Raw genomic sequence first — 16571 nt, 5'->3', positions numbered from 1 at the left:
GTTTTTTTTTTAGCTTTGCTGTATACAGAGTTATTTACTAAATTGAGAATTCAAAGTGAATTTCAAATTTAAGGCCAGAGTTGCTTAATTGGAAGCATAGTTGTCTAAGAGAGTGATAGTTCTTAGGTCGGGTGAAAATATGTAAAAATAAATAAATAAATAAATAATAATAATAATAATAATAATAATAATATATATATATATATATATATAAAAAAACAAAAAAAACTTAATTTGTGAATTAAAATGTTACAAGATAGTATGCGATCTTATATTTAAAGTAATATGGGTGTAAAACGAAAATTACATTTTATAGAATATCTTGAATCTAATACACAATACAAAAATACCTCTGTGAATCTGCATTAGTATTGAACAATTTGCTAGCATATTTTCATAACTGAATCAGTGATAAAGTTGATCTTGTGTTTGGGTAGAAATATAAAGATAATTTAGTCTATGATGCTCCCACTGCAGAAACCCAGGTGGAGATTTTATCACTGCCGTTTTGAACATTTTAACAGGATCTTTTTAAAATTTATGTTCTCATGATGGCACCTTATGACATCACAAATCAAAAAGCCATTCTGATTATATTTAAGAAAAAAAACTTCATAAAGTCACTGACTGTGCTTGTATTGCTAACCATATATTGCTCCCCACTTGGGAAGCAAGAGAATCATACGTTCCTAGACCCTATAATATAACACATATCTTTTTAATCAGAAAATGTGACCATGATTTAATGGAACACTCCAGGCACCTGGACAACTTTAAAGCCGAACGTTCCAGTTGTGACGCCTATCCTGACTCACAATGCAAGCTCAATGTAGCTTGCAAGCTCAGAAGAATAGGGGGAAAAAGTTGCATTTTAGACCCAGTCTCTCACAAGCAAATGAGAACTCAATATAAAATATAACCACTATATGCAAGAAATAGAAAACCTACTAAAAGGTGTACCCATAAATACCAAAATACATAAACAGAACATACAAAGTGTAGGATTTCAGAACGGAACAACAAAATGACACCTTATAACGTGAAAAATTTTTTTTTAAAAAATGATATATATATAAATAAAAGAACACAACCTTAAATAGTGGAGGGGGTATAAGATACCTAAAAAGATAAACTGTACATGGTGTAATATATAGAATTATAATGAAAAGAATACTAAAGAAAAAAAGAAAAACAAAATCTACCAGTGGGTGTCTCCTTATCTCTATTGAAGAAAGTAATTGTGATACAATAAAACTTAACTTTTAATATTATTTACAATAAAGGAGAATAATAATAATTATAAATACAGATAAATAGTATACAATAAAATAGAGCAGGATGTGCAGTCCTACTGGTATCCAATTATAGATACTTTTTGGTAAGGCAACAGTGAATCTCTAAGAACTGTGAATAAGCCAAAGAGTATGCTATTATGTGAACAAAGTGATCCATGAACTAGAGATTCGGGTTAAGAGGGAAAGGAAGGTGAATTGACTAGATCCTACAGCAGTAAGAATCTAGCATTCCTTTGTGGATGCCACTTTCACAAAGCCTGCTCTAACACTCCAGCCCCCACTGTTATAACAAATGTGGAAGTTAGGATAGTGGTATGGCAACGAGGGATGAGCATCCAATCCAGTAAGATGACTAAAAGTCACCTCTGATGAGCAACTCTGGCGAAAAACGCGCGTCAGGGGCTGAGGACGCCTAGCCTGATCCACCACCATGATCCAACTTAAACGGAACTCTTATCCTGCATATAGGCATCCTGTGACTGGATGCTCAGTCCGTATGACCATATCGCTAACCGTTAATAACAACGCGGGTTTCAGTGTTAGAGCAGGCTTTATTTAAGGGGTGCCCATGAAGGCACACTAGATTCTCACTGATACAGGATCTAGTTAATTTTATGGCAAGACAGGAGGCTTCATATTTGCTTTACTTTCTTTACTGAATCCTCCCAGCAGCAAAGAAAAAGTTAAACAATTGAAAACAAAATCAACCAATCAGAAGACATCCATACAGTAATATGTGGCTATGAGACTCCTCCCAACCCCTCTTTCTTTGCTGCTTGCCTCCCAGGTGAGTCAATTCTAATTACATTGGCCTTAATGCTGTATATTTACCTCAGCTTTTTACCATACCATTGTGTTAATTGTTTTTTTTTGGTCTTAATTATTATTACATCTTTATTTTTACTTAATTATATAGATTCTCCCCTTAGGGCCGACCTCTTGTCTGCCCACAGGGTTTTTTCTTTCACTTCCACTGGCTCTTAAGTAATTTTCTCCTGTTACCCTCTGCTCTAATTATTCCCCTCCCTTTCAGTTTAGGGTTTTTTGCGGACCTAATGATCTAATCGCGTTTTTTTTTTTTTTCTTATCTTCCCGACGCTCTACTAGTCGGGCCTCACTGCTGCGAGTATTGCGCAGCCTATCTGGCCATTTACCCGCCTTTTTCCTGTGACGAGGGTGGCCGCCACCCTCCTTCAGAGCTGGCAGCCATTGCGGGTTTTTTTGCAGTTTATTTTTATCAAGTCACCAAGTTCCAAGGTAAGTTTTTCTTGTGAAATATATTTTTTGTACTACTCTTCCATAATCACATCTTTTAAAATACATTTTAAATAGTTTCTACCTATTTATCTATTTAAAGTGGAATTATTTTTTTGTCTTCTTATAAATAAATCCAGACATTAATCTGTCTAAAGGGTTTATTGTAACAGGTGACCCCTGTTTGCTATAGTGGTAATTTTCTCCACTGTTTAGCTACCCACTGCGTCTTTGTTTATAGGTTTATGTGTGTGTGTATGTGTGTATATATATATATATATATATATATATAGATCTTATGTAGTTATTTATGTTCTGTTTTAAGTTATTTCTGAGAAACAATAAGTCTTTTTTTTTTTAGCTTTGCTGTATACAGAGTTATTTACTAAAGTGAGAATTCAAAGTGAATTTCTAATTTAAGGCCAGAGTTGCTGAATTGAAAGCATAGTTGCCTTAGAGAGTGATAGTTCATAGGTCGGGAGAATATATGTAAAAAAAGATATATTATTTATAAAATGGGTGACCCCCATATACTGCTGCATCTTTGGGTAACCCCCATATGCTTTACTTGGGTGACCCACTTTTAACATTGGGTGACCCCCTTTCATATTTGACAGAGGATTCACATAATGGATCTGACCATGAAGGGGCTCCGCACAAACATCCCTGGAAGGGCAACAGTGCCTCAATTGGTAAAGGCAAGGCACCATACTAAATATACGAGGTTGTCACACACCTCCTCGAGCCAACAGATACTTGATCCCCTAGAGGGTTCCACATCCCACTATGAGCTACAAGTCGTGGATGAGTACTGCGCAGGGTATTCTGATGACAAATCCCCACTGATGTGCTACACGCTAATGCTCCTTATGTCAAGGAGACTTTTGTTAATCAGCCTCTGGTTTACCAAGCCTCTAACACAATTAATCCATCCAAGACCCAGGATTAGTCTACCTTACTAGATGCTAGTGGCCAACCCTTATTTGATCCCAGGATCATTTAACATCCCCGCTCGGCTGAGTGGGTCCCAGCCGACCATATAGCCCAATTCTGATGAAAATGTGGCTCCACAAACTGCTTGAAAAGGAGATTTGGAATAAGCTGAGAGCAGAATGTCCACGTCACAATACCTAAAGGTGGCACTCACACCTGAATTTTATCCTCTCCTGATCACCTAAGCAAGTCGGGTAAAGACCCCGTAAAAACCTTGAACAGGGTCTAAAAGCAGTTCACGACAATCTGCTTGACATCGCTGGCCCCATTATACAAATCTTTATACTTGCTGATGAAGCGCTAACAGACGGTATCTTGGATCCACATTTGGTAAGAGAATGGACACAGAGGGCCTTTTGTTTACTTGGCAATTCTAATGTAGCCATTTCAGCTGAACTATGCAAAACCGTCTTACAAAAGATTGACGCAAAATTGGCAAATTTAAGTTCTAAAGAACTCGGTCCAGAGGCTAATGGCCTACTGTTTGGTGATCAATTCATGAGAGACCTCAAAAGACAGGTTTCTGTTTTCGCCTCTCTCAATAAAGCTGCCCTGGGTCCAGTTACTCCTGGGGCACCCAAAGTACCAGCAGGACCTCTGCCGGCATCCAAACCCTGTGGACTGCAGCACCTGATGTAATCAGGGGCCCTCAGCCCTTTAAGAGTGCACCGGCCTGGGCCACTTTCATGTTGCCTGCTGGGAGAAAGTGAGGTGATATAACAAGTAACAGAATGCCACTGGGGAGGTGGAGGGGGCATACACAGGAGGAGGAAAGGGACTGGGAAGTCAGACTCCCATCAGCCTTGGCCATCCAGCTCACACTGGACCCCAGGGAAGCCAACCTTTCTGTACCCAAAAAGTAAAGAGAAAAGAGGGTGGCTAAAATATGATGTAAATTGATATATGTGTGTGTACCTGGGTCTGAGTCAGTGCATCTGGCTATATGTGTGTGTTTATCTGGCTATGTGTGTGTGTGTGTATCTGGCTCTATATATATTAATGTATGTATCTGGCTGTGTGTGTGTGTATCTGGCTATGGGTGTGTGTATCTGACTGTGTGTATGTCAGTGTGTGTATTTGGATGTGTGTGTGTGTGTGTGCATGCATCTGGCTGTATGTGTGTGTGTATACGTAGCTGTGTGTGTGTGTGTGTGTGTATCTGGCTATATGTGTCTGTGTTTCTGTATATGTACATCTGTGTATGTGTATCTGTATGAATGCATACCTGTGTATGTGTACCTGCGTGTGTGTATGTATGTGTGTGTGTTAGTATGTATGTGCATACATACAGGCAATCAAACACACCACTGCAAACACATTCATTACATGCAAACACCCCCCTGAATACAAACTACAAAATTGTATACAAGCACACCCTTCACTCACCAATACTACACACAAATGTACATCTGCATTTAAAAGACACTACATCCAAACACACCCCTGGATGCAATTACAAATGTTACATACAAACACACCCCTTTATTAAAACACTAAAATTATATACAAACACCAACTCAATACACAAAAGCACAACTGCATTTAAAATCCAACACTACATACAAACACACACACACTGACCCCTGCATTCAAACGCAAACACTACACACAAGTACACTGCTGCATTCCAATGGTAACATTACATACAAATACACCCTTACATGCACATACATACTCTATACAAAAACATGCTTACATTCAAATTCACAAACACTGCTCACAAGTACAACCCTACAAGAAGGGCCAAATGGTAGATCCCCAGCTGGTTAGCATCGCAGAAGTTGTATGACAGATGGGTATCTATCTTTTCTCCACTCTTGCGCTATATGGGAGACCCAAAAAAAATTCTTACACCACAGCCCTCTCTACATTAGTTCCATCAGTAGGATGGGGTGAAGGCCGCAACAGCATGCCAGGGAGCTGGGGGTTGGGCAGGGTACAGGGGCCCAAGCAAATGCTTGTGCAGGGTCTAATCTGTATTAAAGAGGGCCCTGATCCCTGCAACAGAGTATTCTGCTCTCATTCTTTTTCTGGCATAGAAGCAGAGATACCGGCAGGACTGCCTACAGAAGTTATAGACGTCATCCCACTGAACCTTGAAACTCAGGTGATACCCTCCCCTATCACAGACAAATGTACAGACAGAGGATCAATCAGAGGACATGGGTCTGCTTCACTCAGGGGTCGCACTGCTGCAGGCAACCTACCTTATTTTCTAATACCTATTGGAAGCAGTTTAGCCCATTTTTTCCCCACAGTGGTCTCTCCTCACTCAGGATCCTTCAAACTGTTTCAAGGTTTCACACAGATTTCATCTCATACCCATTACAAGAGTTTCCTCCTCCCCCTCTAAGGATGTCTCAGACATAGCCATTTTACACTCAGAACTCTGCAATCTCAGAGACAAGGGTACGATCAAACATTCTCCATTCACACCCAGGTTTCTCAGTCAAGAAGAAATCCAAAGAATTTCGCCCTATCATCAATTTAATAAACTTAAATCAAAATGGAAAACTTAAAATGGAAGGCATACACATGCTTTGATTTAAGAGCAGATTTAACTTAAACAGTTCCGGTGGCATTCTCCCACCGCCCCTCTCTACAATTCCCCTGGCAACAAGATCTCTAGCAACTCACTTACCTCCTTTTTGGTCTCTCTTCCACCCCTTGCTGTTTCACCAAGTTGATTGTGACAAACTCCCCTTTTCAAGTGAGTTTGCCACAAGTTCTTGGAGGGGCCTTGTCATGCCAAAAGATGAAGATAATTGAGTTGACACAATAATTAACTCCATTAGCTCCCAAGCAGAGGGGAGGGATTGTTTGCTTTGTGTGGGAGTGCCTTACAATTGTAAATGTGTTGTTATTGATTTGGAAGTTTGTGTCCCTGTCCCCAACAAGGTCCATGTAGGTGTCACCCTTGCTTAGGGACTTGCATAAAAGGCAAGTGTGGCACCATTAAAACCTATTCCAGCTTACACTCCAAAACTGTGTGTCGTCCTGTTATTGGAGGGAAAGAAGATTAACTCCTGTGTCTGCTGTTCCAGCTTGCAGGGGATTCAACGGGGAAGTCCTTGTAAGGACTAGAGCTCCCAGGACTGAGTGTCGTCCAGTGTCTAGGGGTGTCTTGAGCTAATTCCCCATTCGGCTCCAGGACCCCCCCAGTCAAGCCACACCGACTGAGGGCAAGAGTGCTAAGGTTCAAGCTAGGAAGCGTTCCTTGGTGGAGGTACCCAGCCAGGTGTACAGGGAGTTCCTTTACATTGTTGAAACCAGTTATGGCTCTTATTCAGTCCCAGGGTATCAGATCGATCATCTATCTAGACGATATCCTAATCATTGGTTCAAGATCCATTCACCCTTCAAAAACATACAGAAATTACCAAATTACTTCAGAACCTCGGATTTGTAATAAATTTCAAGAAATCTTCTTTGATCCCATCTCAGACTATTCTTTTCCTGGGTCTTCAGATCTACTCCGTCCTTTCATTTCTTCAACTCCCGTCTTCAAAGATATAATCCATCAAAAGGGTTTTTCAGAAGCTGCTGTCCCCTCAACAAGGTTATGTTTACGATTTAGCGCTAATCATTTGACTACTTTCAGTCTCCATTCAGTCAATTTTCCCAGGCCCTCTACACTACAGGGCAATACAACGTCTCAAGACATTATTTTCACAGATTTAGGTCATACGACCAACCAATTTTCTGACCGACGAGGTCCGCCTAGAGTTAGATTGGTGGCTCCACAACATGGAAGCTTGGAACGGGAAATCTATATTCGGGTAGCAAACCAATTTTATCCTGGAGCCAGACGCCAGCCTCCTGGGTTGGGGGGCTACCTGCTCAGACCTCTCCGAAGGTGAACTCTAGCCTGTTGTCTTGCCATAAAATTAGGGATTATTCTAGCTTCAGTGACTGAGTAATCTAAATTTTATTAAAAACAGGAGGCGAATATTTTCCCACCCGTTGGCTTCTTTAAATCTTTCAATGTTCCACCCTTTTATTTTGTTCACTTGTGGATACTCAAGTATGGTCTTACATGCATTTTACTTGCCTCGTGTATCTTTTGATCATGGTTTTATTGTAAAATGTTTAGATTACTCTAGTTTTCATAATATATGTATATTGCATAATTATTGACATGACTTGTCACACTAGTGTTTGTTTCTGCATGACTGGCAGTCTACCAATCACACCATACTTCTGATGTAGAATTATTAAAAACCTGTATTGAACCTGTGTTGAATTTTTGCACTAACTCCATTTTAACCCACATTACCTGACAGATCCTCCATTTTAAACTACATTACATGACAGAATTTCCCAGCAACATTTAGTGTAATGAATAGAGACTGTATTTTCTATAAAGACATAGCTGACTCCGGAATTATTGAATCTCCTGTAACATGCAACAAAGTATAACCAAGGCCATGAGAACGCCGGCCTAATGAAATGTTCTATTCATAAAAGAACCCTGCACCTGACCACGAGTCTGACATCACTAACTGCCCAAAATGACGCTCAAGCCCCCCTTCCCACCGAGTAAGCCTCATGCTGGGAGAGATGGCGCTTGAGCCATCTGTCCACACCCGTGTCCAGAACAATACCACCTCCCGGTGGGAGGACACCTAGTTAACCACTTAGTTCTTGATCCAATTAATAATATTGATGGGTGGACACTGACATAGTCACTTAACATTTAATCCAATTAATGATGTTTATTTGTTATTATCTGATATTCAATGATGATGTCATTTTGCCTTTAAAAGGGTCTGCATACCCGTTTTTTAACCAGATGCCATTAAATTTTCTGAAGTTATTTTTAACCTGAACTGCATGTGTCAGTGTGAACTTACTTCTGCGTATACGCAATTTAATCATCTCAGATTTGGACAGGAACAGATAGACATTTAAACATATTTGTTTATTTCTAAATTAATCTACATCACTTTCACAAATTTTCTTTTTGCTCTAGTGTGAAGTTTCTTCTAGTCCTTCACGGCATCCTCTTCATTGGACTCTTTATGTCTCGTTTACATGGTTGACTACGCCTTGTGTTTAGTGGACTATTTTCTGGTTTACACAGTGGACTTCAAGTTTCGGCTGCATCAAGAAAGAGGAGTTGGGAGGAGTCTCATAGCCACATATTACTGTATGAATGTCTTCTGATTGGTTGATTTTGTTTTCAATTGTTTAAAAGTTTCTTTGCTTCTGGGAGGATTCAGTAAAGAAGGTAAGGCAAATATTCGCCTCCTGTCTTTAATAAAATTCAGATTATTCAGTCACTGAAGCTAGTTTAATCCCTAATTTGCACCTATTGTCTCCCCCTTCCTTTCAGCCTCTATCTCTATTCGATGTGCCACAGTGTATATAGAATAACAGACTTGTTGATTCATCACTTTTAGTCACCTTACTAGATTGGATGCTCAGCCCTCGTTGCCATACCACTATCCTAACTTCCACATTTATTATAACAGTGGGGGCTGGAGTATTAGAGCAGGCTTTGTCAAAGTGGCATCCACAAAGGAATACTATATTCTTACCGCTGTAGGATCTAGTCAATTTGCACCTTCCTTTCGCTCTTAGGAAAGAATGCAAAAGCAACTTACACCATAAATGGTAGTGAATTAGGAATAACCACACATGAGAAGGATTTGGGAATTGTTATAGACAACAAAGTAGGCAACAATATGCAATGTCAATTTGCAGTTGCTAAGGACAGTAAGGTGTTGTCATGTATAAATAGGGGCATAAATTCTCAGGATTAAAATATAATTTTGCCTCTTTATAAATCACTGGTAAGACCACACCTTGAATATGCTGAGCAATTCTGGGCACCTGTTCTAAAAAAAGGATATCATAGCACTAGAAAAAGTGCAGAGACTAGCTACAAAATTGATCAACGGAATTGAGCATTTTAGTTACGAAAATGGTTAAAAAATGGAAATCTCTTTAGTTTGGAAAAACGGCACCTCAGAGGGGTTATGATAACATTATACAAATATATTCGGGGCCAGTACAAACCATTATCTGGACATCTATTCATAAACAGGGCTATACATAGGACATGAGGTCACAAATTTAGGCTGGAAGAAAGGAGATTTAATCTAAGGCAAAGAAAAGGGTTTTTTTTACAGTAAGAGCAATAAGGATATGGAATTTTCTGCCTGAAGAGGTAGTTTTATCAGAGTCCATACATATGTATAAACAGCAATTGGATAAATACTTGCAAAAACATAACATACAGGGATATAATTTCTAATTAGTGGGGTAATAGCTGCTTGATCCAAGGAGATATCTGACTGCTATTTTGGGGTCAAGAAGGAATTTTTTCCTAGTTTGTTGCAAAATTGGAAGCGCTTCAGACTGGATTTTTGCCTTCTTTTGGATCAACAGCAAATACATATGTGAGGAAGGCTGAACTTGATGGACGCAAGACTCTTTTCAGCTATGTAACTATGTAACTATCTCTGGAGTAAATAGAATGGAATATCTCCAGAGAAAAGGCAGTGATAAGGATCCGGCTATGGTGACTAGAATGGTGGCCTCAAAACTAGCACTTTGACGTAAGTATAAACTTATAGTGTTCTCTCATATCACCAGTATTTTACAGAACTATAACAACCACCTTAATGACAGGAATACTTTGATGATATTTTAAAAACTCACTTTTCAAAGTTAATTTTCCCTCGAGAAGGAACCATGACTCGATGATCTAAGTCATCTACTACAAGGACAATAACCCAGACTCCATTGAGTAGGTGCAGGAACATACCAAAATGCCATCAATTAAATAAAACTGTTGATGCATCATATTCATCTGCAGCGCTATATCCCACAACAGCAGCAGATCTAAAGCTCTTACAGTATTAGAGCAATTAGCAGTCATTAGAGGATGGAGAGTCTACATGTAAATTCAACATTTTCCTCAGCATACCTGCAGGAACATCAATACGAAATCATGTTTTACAAAACCCCCTCCAGCTTTATATTTCAGGAAAATGCTAGGTTAAAGAGAGGATGTGAAATAATGCTTAAAAAAACATTTCCATCGGCCTTGAGAAACCTTTGAAATATTACAGGCTCTGTAAGCCTTAAGAAAAATCGTCTGTTACAGGGCGCTCTAAAATATTCTATTATTTTTTATATTTGTATGTATAAAACATTTTAAACTTTCCTTCAAAAGGCCTGCAGAATGGTATGATGGCACAAGGCTCATTTTGTGTAACGTATTGCTACCGGTACATACTTTTTCTTATCTAAATCCTATCTTCATCTCTGGAATAGAGATGTAAAATCAGTTATCGCAGGGCAAATAATGATGTCAAACTGGAAGCAATAAAAATGAAAAGTAGAGGGGAGAATTTTTTTTTTTATATAATTGATGGAATTTACATTAAGGTACGGTAAACCTTTTACTAACTAAATTTTGCTTTATCATCTCAAACAGGAAAATTCACAGTTTGTTTTTCTACTGGATTCAAAAATCAAATGTAATCTGCTTTCATTATGAATATAGGCGCTAGGAATATGCATATTCATTAAAAGTGTAAGCAAATACTCAATATCATTATCATATGTATTATTTTAAAAGGTGGGTGAATAACAAACAGTCAGACATGCACAGTCTTTGAAGGTCCAACATTCTGAGTCTTCACCCTCTGCATATAGATGGCTACCCATATAAATGCACAGAGCTAATGCATTTTTTGTTGTTAGAAGGTAATTGTTACAGCGTGGCAATTGCTGTGCATGTGCAGCAGCCCCCAAATGCTTCCCTATGGGGAAGCATGGAGTTGGCGAGCTCACTGATCTCAGCTGGGGGAGAAGTAAAGGAGGCCACAAAAAGTCCATCACAGAATGAGAAGAAATGTGAGTACAACTGCTTTTCTTTAAAGGTACACTATAATCACCAAAACAACTTTAGCTTAATAAAGCAGTTTTTATTGTATAGCTCATACCCCTGCAGTCTCACTGCTCAATTCCCTGCCATTTAGGAGTTAAATCACTTTGTTTATGCAGCCATAGTCCCACCTACCTAAACAATCCTGTAAAGAGTCATCTAATGCCTGCACTTCCTTTATTGAAAATTCTGTTTAATTTAGAATTTTTTATATCCTGCTCTGTTAGTAGCTTGCTAGACCCTGCAGGGGCCTTCTGTATGTAATTAAGCTCCCTGGCGGTCTGATTATGTCAGTAGTTTTTTTAATGTTAAAGCGGTACATTGTTTTTACAATGTATTGTGTGTATATGTATTTTTTTTTAAATAATAATACCCGCCTGGTTCTGCCAGGCGGCGCTCGCAGGGAAAGGGAACCCAGAAGATGGATGCCGGCATCGGGCGGAGGACAATGTGGGAGGACACCAGGGGCTCGTAGGGACAAGGTAAGTGATACTACAGTGTAATCCCAAGCGTGGCTCAGGGTTACTGCTTTTGGTACTGAAAATTAACCCCGAGCCACGCTCGAGATTACCGCCAGGGGGATTAAAGTTAAATTTACAAAGCAGGAGATAAATACTTTTAAAGTAAGTTACATCTGATTGATAATGAAACCATTTTGTTTTCATGCAGGTTGGGTCAGTCACAGCCAGGGGAGGTGTGGCTAGGGATGCATAAACAGAAACAAAAGTAATTTAACTCCTAAATGGCAGAGAATTGAGCAGTGAGGCTTCAGAAGCATGATCTATACACCAACACGGCTTCATTAAGCTAAAGTTGTTTTGGCGACTGTAGTATCTCTAACTTTTAATGGTGAGCCATAAGCCTAAAAATGTAGAACACCCTAACATTAAAAATGCATTGTTGTATTGTATAAAACAACCTAGGAAGTAATGGCTCTCCTTTAATCCTCAGCAACATGACCATATTTCACAAACATTTATGACATCCATATGCATACCTACATGCACTCACAAGAATTACGTGTGTCAATGTGATGGAGGCCACAAGTCTCCTTGACATGTTTTCTTTGCAATTCACAGGATAAAGTGAGACTTGTCGCCCATGGGGTTTCCTTAAATAAATAGCCACTTGTTGCTGATATATCAACAGCCCTTAACTTCTTGAGAGGTTGAGTCAACAGCTACTTATCTGCGCCCAAGCAAATCCTGTTAGTGGTTTCCTTTTTTCCAGGCAAAAGGAAAGAAAGAATATTCTAAGAGAGAAAATTAGCATTTCATAGTAGCCACTGGCCGACAGGTTTTAAACTTAGACAGTAAAAGCTTTGTATGTTTTCAGAGTATTGTTTTATGTGTGCATGTGGGGGGTAGCGAGAAGTGCTGTTTTTACACGATTCATGTTTCAACTGCTTAAAACATTCCTTAAAAAGGGATGATGGAGTTTCCCTAAGTGTTAGAATTGTTGGATACAATTTCAAATTGTAGAAATGACATGGTTCTGACTAGCAAAAAAAACTTTTTTTTTTATTTTTATTGAGTACTTTCAATTATAGTTACTGCTTTCTAAGAACTGTGACTGCCAATAGTGATTATATTTAGGAAAACTCCAGGTTGAAAGTGGCTCTAATTTTTTTTTACATATGATATAGACAATGCAATAGAAAATATGCAAAAAACTGATTTAAACTTCCTGAAGCAGTAACACTTGCACATGCTTTTTATTATTGGTCTCTGGTATCGGATCTTATCCCATAAATCCCTGTTCAGCAGATGTTGAAATCTGTATACAATAATATAAAAACAGATTAATACAAACTGGTCCCACTTACATGGTGCTGAGCAGTTTATAGTGGGCTCAGACTTTCAGCGCCTTGTAATTTTAGGTTTTATCCAATTTTATGGTAATTTACATGAGTGTGTAATTCCATACATTTTTAGTGTGCTCTCACCAACATTTTATTCACTTTTATGCACTGTATTTTGTGTGGTTTGGGTGACATACACTAGGTGATTGTAGCATTTTAACTTAATTTTAACCTTTTTATACCTATTGTTGGTATATACTATGCAATGAGCATGGGTTGGTTATGGTGATTAGACTGTCCCTTTAAGTAAAAGCAATGTTTTAAAATGACAATTCAGGCTACAGGAGAATCATTTATATTTACACATTATTTTAAAAAGTGTGTTAGTACGCAAAACCTATTAAAAATAAAATAAAACCTTACATTTCCTCTAAATCCCCAAGCTTTGTACCATTTAAAGTGACTGATGCTTACTATACATATAGCGCTTCTGAGCTTGTCCAAGAAGCAGTGATTTATGGCTTCAGGAAGAGTGTCTAGGAGGTGAAGATTGTCAGCTTTCTATTGTAGAAGGTTAAAGGAACACTCCACTACACAATTAAAAATAAATAAAAGAATTGCTGTTTAATAAACATACCCAGGGCCGGACTGAGAAAAAAATTAGGCCCGGGCATTTTTCAATCAGAGCGGCCCCCTAAGAAGAGGGCGGGGCCAGAGAGGGTGTGTTTTGTCATCACTAATGACAAGCACGCCCCCTCTCAAAGTGAGCATGTTGGTTCAATGCGCAGAGCCCCACTGAAGAGCTCTGGCATTAGAAAAAGGCCCTGAATTTGTTCTGCGCAGCGCAAGCAAATTTAATAACATGCTTGCGCTGTGTTTGCTTTTAAATTGTCTCTGGTGTCTCCACAAGTGGGATAAAAGAGGACAAAAGGGCCAGGAAAGTGTATGGTGCATGTGTTTGGAGCCTGCTTGTGGGATTGCGTGTGTGTAGAGTGTGGTGTGGTATTGTGTAAATAGGTCAATTTCATTTGTGTTTGTGGTGTAATATGTGTGGCTAGGGGCTGTAGAGAGTGTGTGTGTATAGGGGGCATAGTGTTATAGGGGATGTAGCGAGTGTGTGCATAGGTGACGTAGTGTGTGTAGGGGTTGTAGAGAGGGTGTGTTTAGAGAATGTTGTATGTGTTTGCTGACAAGGAATGTAGTGTGTGTGTAGGTGGTGCAGTGTGTGTGTAGGAGATCTAGTGTGTAAAGGACCCAGAGTGTGTATAGGGAAGAGTGTGTATAGGGGAGAGTGTGTATAGGGGAGAGTGTGTATAGGGGAGAGTGTGTGTGTGTGTGTGTGTGTGTGTGTGTGTGTGGGATTAAGAGTGCATATAGGGCAAGGGATCTAGCGTTTATCTGGAGCGTAATGTGTTTAGTGGTGCAGTGTGAGGGGTGCTGTAGTGTGTGTTTGTGTGTATATATATATTTTTTTTATATAAATTATATATATATATATATATATATATATGTGTGTCTGGGGGCTGCGCTGCGTGTGTCTGGGGGCTGCGCTGCGTGTGTCTGGGGGCTGCGCTGCGTGTGTCTGGGGGCTGCGCTGCGTGTGTCTGGGGGCTGCGCTGCGTGTGTCTGGGGGCTGCGCTGCGTGTGTCTGGGGGCTGCGCTGCGTGTGTCTGGGGGCTGCGCTGCGTGTGTCTGGGGGCTGCGCTGCGTGTGTCTGGGGGCTGCGCTGCGTGTGTCTGGGGGCTGCGCTGCGTGTGTCTGGGGGCTGCGCTGCGTGTGTCTGGGGGCTGCGCTGCGTGTGTCTGGGGGCTGCGCTGCGTGTGTCTGGGGGCTGCGCTGCGTGTGTCTGGGGGCTGCGCTGCGTGTGTCTGGGGGCTGCGCTGCGTGTGTCTGGGGGCTGCGCTGCGTGTGTCTGGGGGCTGCGCTGCGTGTGTCTGGGGGCTGCGCTGCGTGTGTCTGGGGGCTGCGCTGCGTGTGTCTGGGGGCTGCGCTGCGTGTGTCTGGGGGCTGCGCTGCGTGTGTCTGGGGGCTGCGCTGCGTGTGTCTGGGGGCTGCGCTGCGTGTGTCTGGGGGCTGCGCTGCGTGTGTCTGGGGGCTGCGCTGCGTGTGTCTGGGGGCGCGCTGCATGTGTCTGGGGGTGCGCTGTGTGTGTCTGGGGGTGCGCTGTGTGTGTCTGGGGTGCTGTGTGTGTGTGTCTGGGAGTGCTGTGTGTGTGAGGGGGCTGTTAGTGTGAGTGTATTTTGTATGTCTGGGGTGCTGTGTGTGTGTCTGGGGGTGCGCTGCGTGTGTCTGGGGGTGTGATGTGTGTCGGGGTGCCGTGTGTGTCTGGGGGTGCGCTGTGTGTTTCTGGGAGTGCTGTGGGTGTGTGTCTGGGAGTGCTGTGGGTGTGTGTCTGGGAGTGCTGTGTGTGTGTGTCTGGGAGTGCTGTGTGTGTGTCTGGGAGTGCTGTGTGTGTGTGTCTGGGAGTGCTGTGTGTGTGTGTGTCTAGGAGTACTGTGTGTGTGTGTTTGTGTGTCTGGGAGTGCTGTGTGTGTGTGTGGGAGTGCTGTGTGTGTGTGTCTGGGAGTGCTGTGTGTGTGTGTGTGGGAGTGCTGTGTGTGTGTGTCTGGGAGTGCTGTGTGTGTGTGAGGGGGCTGTTAGTGTGAGTGTATTTTGTATTTAAAATTAAATATATATTTTTTATTAATAATAAAAAATAAACAACACATGTCGGGGCGGGGCCTGACAGCCAAGATGGCCAGACGTGCCTCATGAGAGCTCTCAAGCCAGCGAGCACAAAAACGATTCTCCTAGTTAATCTCACTATGCCAGTAGCACAAGGTGCCCAAAAACTGAAACAAGACCACACAAGGAGCAGAGTGATATCTGTCCCGCACCGACAAATGGACGGAGCACCTAAACCGGCTATGCGGCCTACACTAGAGCGGAGCCTGAGGCCTGGGGGAAGCGGCCGATCTCCCGGCATAGGTCCTGCTCACAAGTTTCACTCGGATGATGCCCTGCTACCCCCCCCCTCTGGACCGGCGGGGGATATCCCGGTCCTCGCTGGGGACGACTACCCCCACACAGCGGCTCAAACAAACGACCAAGCCCACAAGCGTACAAGCCCACAAGCGTACAAGCCCACAAGCGTACAAGCCTCCAGGCGCCCACGAGAGAAGGCGGCTCAAAACACCCCCACCAAACCACCCAGGCACACCCAAGCATTCTTGGACCAGCTTCGTACCAGCCTCTGGAAATCGCTCCATACCAGGGCTCGACACTTCAAGCTGGTGATGCGAAGTGTGGTAGCGTGGATCCGCCCGGCGACCCGACGCCACCTGAGCAG

General features: G+C 41.5%; 1 protein-coding gene across 1 annotated transcript in view; it reads right to left on the bottom strand.

Annotated features, from left to right (window-relative positions):
* The window catches only part of RSRC1 (arginine and serine rich coiled-coil 1), a 305983-nt gene that overhangs the window by 154120 nt on the left and 135292 nt on the right, over positions 1-16571 (bottom strand). The window lies entirely within an intron of this gene.

This window comes from Pelobates fuscus, chromosome 2 (assembly GCF_036172605.1).
Source record: "Pelobates fuscus isolate aPelFus1 chromosome 2, aPelFus1.pri, whole genome shotgun sequence".
In the NCBI taxonomy this organism is placed as follows: domain Eukaryota; kingdom Metazoa; phylum Chordata; class Amphibia; order Anura; family Pelobatidae; genus Pelobates; species Pelobates fuscus.
The sequence above is the reverse complement of the archived record's forward strand: the minus strand, read 5'-3'. Positions and strand labels throughout refer to the sequence as shown.